The 13162-nt window shown below is 41.9% G+C and overlaps 1 long non-coding RNA gene across 3 annotated transcripts; it reads left to right on the forward strand.

Moving 5' to 3' along the window:
* Window positions 1-13: 13 nt before the first annotated feature.
* LOC124074202 lies at window positions 14-12563 on the forward strand. 3 transcript variants are annotated; one of them, XR_006845804.1, is made up of 3 exons: window positions 14-47; window positions 1518-1659; window positions 12299-12563. It is a non-coding gene; the product is annotated as an uncharacterized LOC124074202 (long non-coding RNA). The 3 variants fall into 3 exon arrangements; XR_006845803.1 differs by lacking the exon at window positions 14-47 and adding an exon at window positions 285-422; XR_006845802.1 differs by lacking the exons at window positions 14-47; window positions 1518-1659 and adding exons at window positions 4048-4148; window positions 4411-4572.
* The last annotated feature ends 599 nt before the right edge of the window (window positions 12564-13162 follow it).

Below are 13162 nucleotides of genomic sequence, written 5' to 3' on the forward strand. Positions count from 1 at the left end.
GCAGGTGTGTGAGCCTTAATCAGGTTTTGAGTTTTGCCGTGGGAGAGGTGAGTAGGCATACGTCGCCTGCTGTCGTTGGTTTGTCTGTGTTTTCTGAAAGTTGCGCTTTTCAGATTCAGTCTCAAAACCGTTCAAAAAATAAAACACAAATGTGCAAAATGGTTAGTTTTTAAAAAATATATAAAGTTCATGTATGATTAGTTAGTAATTTGTGCATACAGTAAAGCCGACTTGGCAATTTAATCAGTTGGTCGTCAGTTATTAATACAATTGCTCCAGTCTCCATGACAGATCAATACAATCCGACTTTAAGGGTGAAGATTTCTTGCCATTTTCCAGTACGAAGAAATGAAGTTCGGAACCTGCTGCTTCTCCAGTAAAACTGACTTCGTTCAGGCCCTTCATCAACTTTAAGATGCAATGTGACGATAATTGCTACTTTATATTTATTTTGAATGTGGAATTATTTAAGTCAGATTTTTGTTGTGCATTGTTTTGCTGAAGAATGAAGAAAATGACTGTCGTATTGATTCTGAAATACCATTTGGATGGTCACAATTTATTTAGCATTCAAATGAACCCAGATGCTCACATTTAAATGAATTTTATTTTGTTTTAAAAGGCAGTCCTGGGTTTTGACTAAAAGTTGTTATTATGATACATTTAGTTGCTTTAATTGCTTCAGGACGAGGTTGATGGATGGTTCAGAATGAGGTTATGTACCTTGGTCAGTAACACTAATATCTTAATAATTTAAAAATAAAAAGAGCTGGTACATGATTTCAGCTTCCCAATACCCTTTATTGTCTCCCGTTGGCTTTTGAGCTGAAATGGAGCTTTTAGTGATATACTCTACATTGCGGTATTGTGTTTACACCTGAACAAAGAGTGTAAGAGTGCAGGGTACTGAATACCAAACACAAAATTCTGAATATATCATACAGAACAGCTGAAATGGCACTGATGAGGTTGTTGGTGTCACCTCTTGTCCTTTAGGGGTGATGGGAGAGAACCAGAGGGGTGAAAGTAATGTGGTGTTGATCTGTCCTCCTTTTTATCCTCTTTGCCATTATTATTATTATTATTATTATTCTCAGACTTGGAGCCATAATGGACTGGGACAGATCATACAAGGATTTGATTATTGATTTTGAAAAACAGAGTAGATTAGATTAGACTTGCAACAGAATGAGTAATTTCAGAGGATTTTAGTGTACCCCTCTTTAATTTTTTGGTGATAGGGAGGACCAGTGGGCATGAAGGATGACAAAGACTCAACATTCCTGTTTTTTTACATTTAATGCACAACACTTATGGCATAATAGTGTGCAATGAAGACATGAAGTATTGTGTGCAAGAAAAAACATAGCAATGCAAGTAGTAAAGAGCATTCAGGCGTTCAGTATCATGTTCTTTGGATTATGACCCTGAAGCAAAATGCTGATTTACGGATTGGGTGTGTAAGACAGCGCAGTATGTTTCTATGACACTGAACATTTTCATATGTCACTCTGCAGGCACGTTACAAAGTGGCTCCCATCCAGGTGAAAGCATTTCATATGCTATGCTTCTTCTGTGATTGATGGAACAGGAAATGTCATGAACATTTGACACTTGTGCTGCTTGTTGCTGTCATTATTCATACTGAGATTCTCACAGGTAAGGAAACTGAATTGTGTTAATTTCTGGAAATAAGGATGACACAAAAGTAATTAAAAGAGATACTAGGAAGAGAGAAAACATTATTACTTTGTTTCAAGGCTAAGATTTCAGTGTTTTGCTTTCACTCGCCAGACCACAAACATGCTCCATGGGGACGCTGAGGGATAGTGTGCAACAAAGTGACTCGGTTTCACATGTTAACTTCTTAACTATACCGCAGCTCATATTTTCTCTCTTACTGAACTACAGAACTGTACTTGTTCATTAATTGTACTGATGTTACAAATCCATGCAAATCCTGTCAGAGGTCCTCAAGGTTCCACTCCTTTATTAGCCCTCCATTGCACAGACGGTGGTAGAAATCCATTCACTGCACATCAATGCAGCAAGAGTTTTAGCTCGCCAGCTGGCAAGTGTGAAAGAACAACTGCGGATAGTAAAGGTGCTAGGTGTGTTTGTGTGTGTATACGCCCAATGGTCACCAACCAGGAGAAAAGTATCGTTATTTTAGGTAAGAAAATCCAACATCTGACATGCTGCTTTATAATATTCACATTGTATCTAAACATGCATGAGCACATGAAATAATAACCACAGGGTGGGTTTAGTAATACAATGGAGGCTGTACTTCTCTGCCCCTGATGTACAATTGTCACTTGAAGTCCAAGTAATGGCCACATAATGCCCAAGTGTCACTTCATTGATAGTGCTGGGAGGAGTTCAGCCACCAAAGTCTCCCAGAAGTCTTACTCAGTATTGTGATGATAATCAACTTATTAAATTTCATTTGATAGTTCAGCTGCTTTCCCCATGAGATCGTTTTTTGTTTTGTGCTCATGGAACACACCACATTCTGCGCTACTTTTTAAAAATGATTTAATAAGCACTTTGTTTTATTATGTAGTGTTATTATTTTACGACCCTCTCGGCAGCCAATGGCTTTGCAGATCCGTCCAATTTTCTCCACACCTCATTTTATTTTACTGCATGCTGGCCGCTTTACTGCTCGGCAATAGCGGTGGCTGAAGGCGACACAGGAAAAGTTGTGCTCTTTCTTTCCCAGAGAACCATCAGACTCCAGAGATCATAAGGAAAGCTTGTTCCCACAGTCACCCTAAACTTACATCACTCTTGCGGCACTTTGTGTTTTACATTGAGATTGTGGTTTTTTTGACGTCGACTGCCATGATCAGTTCAGAGGTTTGGCGGTACATTGATGTGTGTGTGGGCCACTGGTGATATGGTTGTGCAGACAGAGTGTGTCTACTAGTGTATACCTGCCTGTTGGTGTGTGTGCCTGTGATAGAGCACCTCATTGCTGCAGTGATGTATCCTCATTATGCCCCTGTCCCATGACCGTCACACCCAGCCTACTGGTCCTCTCCTGGGAAAATAGGGTGTCTGGGCTTCCCCTTCTTCCCGCTCCCCTGTTTCCTAACTGCCTGCCCTTCTGATTCCATCCTCCCCATCCCCCAACCTGCACACAGGCTGATGCGCTGAGTTGTCCTGCTGACCGATAGCTCCAGTTTGGTGATGTTAACTGATCATGAAAAGCTCATTTCAAAAGTACTATGAGCTGAGGTTGTATATAGTGACCTCATAATAAATACATTGATAGAACATGACTAGATCCAAATGTTTATCTGGGAAGAAATTCTCATGGGGCAAAGCGTTTATCTGGCTGTTCCCTAAACCTTAGAACAGTCACTCTCTAATCTGCTTAAAATCTGTAGTACATTGAGCCTAGAAAGCCTCGGATGTCTTGCCATATTGACATGCATGGAGCACAGGTTAGAGTAGTACTCAACATTTAAAGAGCTTGGATAGTGGTGTTTATCTGCTTTAACTTCATCTGCAGTTCTGACATCTGCATGTCAGACTAACTGTTTTAAAACAGCAGCTGTTACTTCCGAGACTCAGGAGCACATCTTTAACTACCCATATTAGCTGTGGGGTGGGTAACAGCTTACATTGAAAAAGCCCCTATGGAAGCTGTCACTGGATCCTGTCAGAGTTTAGGCCATCACTAGCAGCTCTGTCCTTTATTGTATTTATGCAATACTGTTTGAAAATACTAACGCGTCTTTTTTGTATTATGCGTTTCTTAGTAGACTAAATATCTCTAAAGTGTAATGCAATAGAAATGCAGTTTTATTTCCATATCCTTTTTTCCCATTTTTACATGAAACCTGCCCACATGAGCTTCAGCTTTTGGGACAATGCTGCTCCATAATAGAGCACAAGAGGATGAAACCCTCTGCTTGACATGGAGTCATTGACAGTTTTGGTATCGGCCATGTGGCAAGTTTGGGAGTCATCTGACACGATGACTCTGTGCTACATCCAAATTCTGTGAAGTAGTTGTAACATCAGTTGCGTCAACAGGAAGGCATACGACAGGCTGCAGGGCCAGATTGGGTGTGCTAGCATGCCTACCAGAGAACTGGATGGATGTTGGTCTCCCTCAGAGAAAACCAGAGAAGATGGTGGGTGTTTTTTTTTTAATTTGCAAATAAATTTGCTGTCTTGAGAGACCCTGGAATGTGGTAGGCTACCAGAGAGCAGAGGTGGTGATCTGCCCAGGTCAGGGCAGCTCTGCTTTCCTGTGCAGAACTGGGGATCTGACTACCATGGACCTCAACTGGTCTGTTGAGGTCATCCACTCATCTGGTTGGTTGCACTCCAGCCACTGCTTGGCTCTTGACATACGGAAGTGTCTCTGCACAATGTAGCCATGCGTCTTTGCAGATTCATGATCCGTTTCATGCCTCACGACTTCTTGAGCACCACAAAGTAGAGGGAAAAGAAGCCTGTGGAGCCCATGCATTTCTGCAATAATGGCAATCCCACCACTGGGGGTCAGAACGGCTTTATTCGTGGCAACACTCATCTGTACTTGCTCAACCCAGGGTGAGTGCTATACAAGATGGTGGCAAGCAGCTAACTTACTGGTTAGTGTAAACACCTTATGAGCCACTGTGGTGAAGTGAAGGGGCCCAGTTTAGGCCGAGCAAGGGCAGAGCGCTGTCTTTCCCTTATTTGTCTCCTTACGACAGGAAGGAGAACCAGTCTCCCTGCTTCTCGTGATGCACCGTATACAACGACAACAACATGGCTGATTGTACTAATCACGTTGCTAACAAGGTCTGAACTGTAGAGGTATGGAGCCAGCTGCTCTGATGATGTCCATTTTCAGACTTTGAATTGCAGCCCTGATGTTTGGTGCGAACAGTGACTCGTGGGGAGGGGAATGTTGATTAGTGGGGAAGAGAGGCCCATCTACCGTCGTGCCCGGACGGCTGTTACTTCCGACTGGGCATTAAGGGTAACAAACTTTTTCAGGGTACACTGAAGGGGTAAACGAATAGCAAAGCTCATTAGAAAACAGAGCAGGCACGAAAAATGGGTATGTGTGGTAAAACTGCTCCTGTTATTTTTTTTATTTTTTTACCCCTCTATCCTGATTGAATCTGTCCTGTTCAATATGGCATGATGTTCATTTAGCAAATTATGGACCAGATTGGAGTGAAATAGATAGTAAACACGGGTAAGTGAAGAAGTAGGGCAATCATAAGCTTGCATCCAGTCTGACTTTTGTTTATTTTTTTGCAACCAGTGTAGTCACTCCCCACTGGCCATTAGGAAGAATGGTTTAAGGCGCTGATTCATTAGTTCCATTTTTCAGGCCTTGAAGTTCCATCCACTATCTATACAAACTATGGCCAAGTTGTAGTTGAGCAGCCCAAAGATGAGCACTTTGATACAAGTGACTACCAAGTAGGAGCAGAGTGGTGTGCTTAAGTGTGTGTGTGTGTGTGTGCCGAGGTATGAAAAGTTCGGGAGGTAAGATTACACCATGGGAAAGGGAGCAGAACAGATAGTGGTACCAGATAGTGAGGGCATCAGAAAACAAGTTAAGAGCCTGTACTTAGTACTTTAATGGATGAATTGATGGTGCACTCATGCTGTTTGGCTAGGAACAGACCTCCCCAAAACTATAAAACTGTTTTGATTGACAAGGTAGATGTAGGGTCAGCGGTGTGTGTATCTGTAATCGGTGCTCCAAATATGTCTACAAGTAAACTCCAGGATTGTCACAAATGATGATTCAATAGAAAGACATTTATCCGTAGGATTGAAATTTTAAGATGTTAAAAGATTAAATATATGGCTGGAGGATTAGGATTTCAGTGGTTATCCTGATTCTTACCTGGATGCATGATAATTAATCTTGTTGGTATGATGTATCGTATAATATTTTATTGCATCTGTTCTATGTTAGCATCTTATATTAATGCCTTCTTAATAACAGGAGATACAAACCTCTATATTTTTATTATGTATCTGTAGACATTTGAAAATCTTTTTAGTAGCTAGTTGGAAGAAAGTGATGCATTTTGTTTCTGGCAGAAGCCACTGTGTTCTGCAGAGAATCAGTCAGAAAAGAGCAGCTTACTATATTGGATCAGCAGAGTACAGGACAGAGCAAGAAGGAGAACTGGTTTACAGCAATTCCTCTGCACAGTGCAGAGGTGAGTAGAGCTGTGGTGAGCTCATTACCAAAGATGGCAACAAAATTAAAACAATGTAATCTCAGATTACCTCTGAAGCCAACAAAATGTCTCCTCAGTGTGTGTGCGCACGTGTGCGTATGCATAACTGTTTTGGGTTTTTTTTAATTTTTACATCATGTACAGTTTAATTGCTATATGTGCAATCTAAGGAGAATCACATATATACTCCATAAAAAGACTGCAATCACATTTTGATGTAAATCTCTTTAAAGCAGCCAGGTCAACATTAAAGCAGTTGGCAAATAGACATGGATGAATGGCGAGCAATTTAATAAGACAGACAGACTGACGCTGACAGACCTGTGGCGTCTTCAGGTTGTGACTCACAGACCAAAAACTCAGATTAAGAGGGGAGAGGGCGTCGGGAGGGAGTCCTGTTTTGGTCAGCTGAGGGGGGAAAAGAGGGAGGAGGGAAAGCAAGGAAAGAAGAGCTGAAAGAGCAAAGGCTGTAGGGAGTCCTCGCTTTATAGATCTGTGTTTGTCCACTGAGCTTAGATCAGAAGACATGAGAAAATATTGCAAACCAAGAAAGAAGACAAAAAGAAAATGAAAGAGGGTGAAGGCGAGCAAGACAAGGAGACTGTGGGAGCGAGAGCTGTAGAGATCTAGAGAAATATGGAGGCAGTGAAGGAGGATATGGTTTATGGTGATGCTCTGTTTGTGACGGCTGTCTGCTAGATGAAAACAGGGCCTCTTTAACTCCTCGTGGGTTAATGGAACTTTTATGAGTTTGTCCTGCAATCATGTAACCCCTGGTGTCTCCTTTCCTCTCTGTTTCTCTGTCCGTCTCTCTCTTTTTTCTTTTTCCCCTATCACAGAGCAGATCAGAGGTGAGCCGCTCCTGTGTTTCTGTAAACACTGCTCTCTCTCTCTGCACTGGGTTTATGAGAACAGGACCAGTTAGGAGGAGGCCTGTAGCGGCGGGTGACTCACTGGTCTGGCTTAGTTTACATTAGGTAAGGACTTGTTTAGGCAGTGGTTAGTATAGTCAGGTGGAGAATATGGACAGCAGCAAGTTAATGGCTGCACAAAGGTCTTTTTCTGTGCAATCATTGTCTTTGCCAGTGCAAGAAATAAATTGTCTCACATTCCAGAGAATTGTAATGGGTGTTTAATTAAAATGAAAAGGTTAATTAACACAATCAAGGTTTATTTACAAACCCAGACCCAAAACCTTCTGTGACACCACTTGCTCAAACCCCACAACTTGGACAAAAGCGGTCTGATGTCTGACAATATAAGGTGCATCAAGTATTGGGAAGGCGGGGGTGTCTGTAGGTGTGGGGTGGATTGATGGAGATTGAAGCAGAAAGGCAATGGGAACCCAACCAGGTTCTCCTCATCATAAAACACTGCTGAGGGATGAGCAGCTGCAGGCGAGTGGCAACTTTTAATGTCCTGCCATGACTCATGCTGACTGTCAGTAATGAGTTTTATTCACTTCCATCATTTGAGTGTCGATTGCGATCATGGAGCTCTCTGAGACGCATGATTGACTGAAGTCAGATGTGTGAGATTGGGATACAGGAGGGACAAAAGGGAACTGGACCCTGAAGCGGATTTGTACGTGCCTTTGCTGGCAATCATATGCAAAGGTCGGCTGATAATCTGTAAACAGATAACACAAAAATGAATTGATTGGGCCTTGCCCATTTCACAAACTACAAAACTAATCTACAAGACTGTATTTGCCTCTTATATCCATATTTTACCATCACCCTAAAATTTTTCTTTTAATGGAATTTCTCATGCTCCTTTCCCATATCCGCTTTAAGTCGTAAATCCCCAGAATGCTAAGCCCAAAACAAAAGTGAAGCATTTTTTTCGCTCAGATCCGTCAGGGTATAGCAGCTCATGTAGCACATGATCAAAGACAGGCAGTTTAAAGATGATAATCAATATTGATCCCAGTTACAGAATGAGTGTGGAGCGATGTCCGGGGGAGAGGAGAGCTTCCTTACTCTGTCTGGATGTTGATAGGATCAATGAGCTGTAGAGGATTGAGAATGGATGATTCTTTGTGTGTCTGCTCTGTGTTGGTGACAAGGCCAGAGAGATTACACAACTGAGGATCCACATCTCTTTCATCATCTCTCTATTTCAACTCTTTCACTCATTTGCCAACAATCTTTTTTTACATTTCAATGCTTTAATGAACATGCATGTGAAAATGCATGCATCAACTATTTGGGTATATGTGTGTGTGCGCAAGGCAACTGTTGGGATGAAACAAGCCGTATTTTTCACCCACTCAAGGGTATTGATTTGGAGGCAATAAGGTGGTAATCTGCTGGACAGTTACATTAGGAAAACATGACAAACACACACACCTTCTCCTTTTTTTATAGACCAAGAGCATTAGTAGTAAATTACAGAGGCTGCGCACAAACATTAATATACACACACCAAATCCCAGTTTCTGCCCTTTAAACTGTGTAGTAATTTAAAAAAAAAGGAAGCCTGGCCACATGAGACATATCTTCTTTTAGGAATTGCGCATAAAAGTCATAAAGAGGTGCGGAGGTTTCTCAGAATAGCTGAGGATGACTGTTGGACTCTGGGTGTGGAGGTGAAGATCTCTCTCCATCAGTCATGCTTACCAGTGACAGTCAGCGCGCTTTTTCTATTCTAATAAAGCCTGTCCTCGCTATATTTACCTGCTTAGCACAGTCCAGTGGTCTGGGACCACTGTGACCTACCTCCCCTTCCCTGTTTGAGTGTGTGTGTGTGTGTGTGTGTGTGTTGGAGAGAGACATTTTGGTGACTTAGCACCTGGACACGTCAACGATATGTAGATTCAGCGATGTTGATACAGCATCTGAATTGGCAGTGAATGCAAATTTATTTGTGGCCCTGAGTGCAGGGAGATGTAGGGAGAAAGTTCACTCTGAGTCTGTGTGTGTGTGTGTGAGAGTGTTGGATTAGAGATGACAGCCAAGACCGAGGAATCCCATCATTCCACGTCCAGCAAACATTCCATTCAGCCACTGACGTGGCCCTCCGGGGTGGGGCAGGAGGTAGGGTGCCAGTTACGCCCTGTCAGGGGGTCTTATGACCTGATGGATGTGACACTACGGGATACAGGGAACACCCTGAATATTACCCCTCTCACACACACACAGTCATCCTAAGAACGGGGAAAAGCTCCTGAACATCAGTGCTGCAGGACAAGCAGTTCTTAAAGTTATCTAATTTTCTCTGTTTCTTTACATTACCACATTTGTGTTTTATTCTGTGCTCAAGGATGTAACTAGAACTGCAGAAATGCATAGATGAACACACACACACAAACACACACACTTTGTAGGATCCCATATGACAATGCTGAGCAGCTTTCCACAACTATCATTGAACTGCAAAGGCCTAAAGCTGCAACTTCCTTTAATAGAATGGCATAATAACTATCCATCAACTCAGCCAGCCAACCGTATCTCTCCCTCCTGACACCCACAGCCAATCGGCTACCTCGATATTTGAGAGCTAATTTGTCACAGTCAACAGCGTCCCTCCCATTTTGTCCTTTCCCTGAAGTGAGTGTTATTGTCATCCCATGTCTCTGAGGATGGTTTTATCATTCCTGCTTAGTACAGCACTGGGACATGTGACACACACACACACACACACACACACACACACACACACACACACAGCCATGGGCATCTTTTAGCCCACACCAGCCACTCTGCAAGCTTGCGATGCCTTTTTATGGGCATTTAATTTTCCTCCTCTTTTCACTCTCTATATATTCCTCACACACATACAGACAATGATGGCTGTGTGTGTGCGCGGTTTCTCTCCACTCTGCTCTAAACGAACCAATTATGGGTGTTTATGTAGCCTTAATGCATGTAAGCGTCAGGAGAGAAACATTGCACCACTCACCACCTAATCAATGAGGCCTCGCATGCTACACCACCCCTCGCTTCTCTCGTCCTCTATCACATCATTCCTTCCTCTTCAGTCCCCCCATTCTCTCTCTCTCTCTCTCTGTCTGTTCTTTTTCCTCTCTCTTGTTCCTTCTCTGTTCAATTAGCAAGAGACAAGAATGAGGCATCAGGTCAATTGGCCGTGAAGAGTGCTTTAAACAGAGCAAGATGAGGCCATCACTACAACTAGCGGCTGAAGTTTGGGATATTTAGTGAGTTCTGATATCTTTGATGAGCTGCGGTTTTGGGGGCTCATTTGTAAAATGAATTATGGGTCAATTTTGATCTTAAGTAGGACTTAAGCAGAAAACCTTGTATGAGTAGAGTTATAAAACATGGAAATCTTAAGTGAAGTCTCAAGCCAGTGGTGAAATTTACAGTGTGATAGGAATTATCAGTTAAAGGTGTGAGAAATTAGCAGTGCAGTCATCATTTATTTTCAGTGTCATTCACAGTTCTGCTCCCAATCTCTGTATTTGGCTTTGGTTTTGTTTGACAACTCACTATTCAGTCATGTAGTCCTCTCAATAATGTGGTGCCAGGCTTCAATCCTCCTCTACTATCACTGTGATTTCATCTTCCACGAAGTTCGATTTTTCTCTTTTGATTCATGACTATTAAATCCTCATTTGTGCTGGCAATATATAAAAAACTTACAAGGCAGGTCAAGTCCATTTAGGCTGATTACGATTTATAGACCACAAGTGTGTAAGTTACAAATAGGATTCTTAGAACCTGTTTCAGATTTTTTTTATGTTCAGCATCTTTAATAAGTTAAACATAAGCACACTGTCAGAAATTATCTTCAGACTTAAAAAGTTCAAGTCTATCTCTGGAACATTTTTATACACGAACCTCCTGAGCTGTGCTTCAAAAAAGTCTTCTTGAAAATAAGAAATACTTTGTTAGGGAAGCAGTGTAAACCTGTTGCATCTATTGGTTAGATTTAAATGCTCTGGTCTGGTTACATTCTATACTATTCTTATTGACAGCTAATCACAGGAAAAGACCAAAATGAACAATGAACTGATGCCACGAACAAAGTCTGATATTAAGTCTTGTTACTCTGTGCCATAGGAATCTGTTGTCTAAAAACACAAAAACACATCGGTAAACCTGATAATCACACACAGATGTCGCAAAATACTCATACGTTACTATGTACTTAATTTTATATATATATATATATATATATATATATATACACATATTTTTACTGTTTTTAAAGATTGTGTTTACTATGAACAAACGTTCGTAGCAAGTTGGAAATGAGAGCCACGACCAGGCTAAGGAAGTCAGAGAGCATTCAGAGACAGATGAACACAATTCTAGTTTGGAAATTTTCAAATGATTGGTTGACAACATCAAAAATATTGAATAATCTCAGGCTCATATGCTTTAAAAATAAAGTGCACATGGACTTAGAGTTTTAGAAACCTAAAAACATGACACATTGTTGGAGACTTTGGTGATTCTAGTCCCTTTAGTAAAGTGAAAACTTGTCCTCACTCTTTCCTGCAATTTAATTTCATTCAGTCGTGTTGTTTCTCTCAGTTACTGTATACACAGGTGAATAAATAGCTGTGCATTAATCAAAACTTTGGCTTGACCTTTTAATTCATTTTGTTTACATTGTAACATTTTGTACTCCTATCATTTACATTCATTCAGTCATGGGCAGCCACTGACTCATTTTTCTGTGCCACAGCAGTCCCTGGCCTCATGCTACCTACCATAAAAATGAGTTCTGTGCAGTGCAGCACACACTTTAAATTTGGGAGGATGATAGTTCTCTTTTAGCATGTATGTAAGCTTCAGTGGCATTGTTTTAACCTGGCAAAACACTGAAATCAGAGTAAACACTCGGTGGTCTGATGAACGTCGCTGAGCATGCATGGTGTTGCATGGTATGAGCCCAATCCTGTGGTCTCCTTCATGGTCCTGTTATTCATTTCTAACAGTTTATTGAATGAGTTTAGACTTCGGATCTTGTTTCTCATGACGCCAGTATTACCCCACACACATGAATTCACAGAACCTCATACACCTTTGCAGAGGTTATTGTGAAACACAATATGTTATTCCCGCTTGACTGCTGAGCTGGACTCAGACTAACTTTCCTCTCACCCATTACAGGTCTGAAGCAGCACCAGGAACCAGCCTAACACATACCTCCACCACTGGCAGAGATGAATGTAGCTCAGGGGGAGCAGCTCCCCCCTGGGTATTTAGGGGCCACCCTGGTGGGTCCGACGGGAACGTCGGGACCAGAGCCCTGTTACCGACACTGGTGATTATTTAGAGCCCAAGCCTCAGTGGGAACCGGGCAGTGATGGATTCTGATGGGACCTGATGATCACTCTTCCAATGAGAGTAATTAATATAATGAAGAGCTACTGAGCATGTGCAGGAGAGTGTGATGAATATAGTGTGCATGCTGTCGTTAGTCACAGGTGACAGAGGGTTTGCGTGGGAGGCTAATGTGAAGTGGAAAGTGAAGTGTAAAATGGGAGGAAAGGGCGGTAAGAGAAAGACAGAGCAGGATAGGAAAGTATGAATGGATCAATACAGTGTTGGAGAATGGCTTGGAACATCTTAGAAATCAGAGGACACATTGATTAAACTATTTGCAGGCCTTTGAACACCACATGTCCGGCTTGAAGCAAGTTACAAAGGCAGGAAAAGTGAGAGTGAGTGAACACAAGGTAGCACGACAAGACAAATCCTTTCACCCTCAGATGTTTACTCATATTGTTAAGGTGCAGCCTTTTAAACAGGAGGTGGCTCCATGTTTCGCAGTAACTCACTACACCCCCACAGATATTCTAATGAGAACTTCATAGTTATAATTAGCTGCTGTTATGAGCCTCGCTGTCATCGCGACATGTTATGTGCTGACCCGCTGTCTGCAATAGAATTATCTTCACTAATGAACCTAAGCGGAGTCAATGACTCAGGATGGGGGAATGTTGTCTACAAAACAGGAAGAAGACTTGTGTG

Source organism: Scatophagus argus, chromosome 17 (assembly GCF_020382885.2).
Source record: "Scatophagus argus isolate fScaArg1 chromosome 17, fScaArg1.pri, whole genome shotgun sequence".
In the NCBI taxonomy this organism is placed as follows: Eukaryota; Metazoa; Chordata; class Actinopteri; family Scatophagidae; genus Scatophagus; species Scatophagus argus.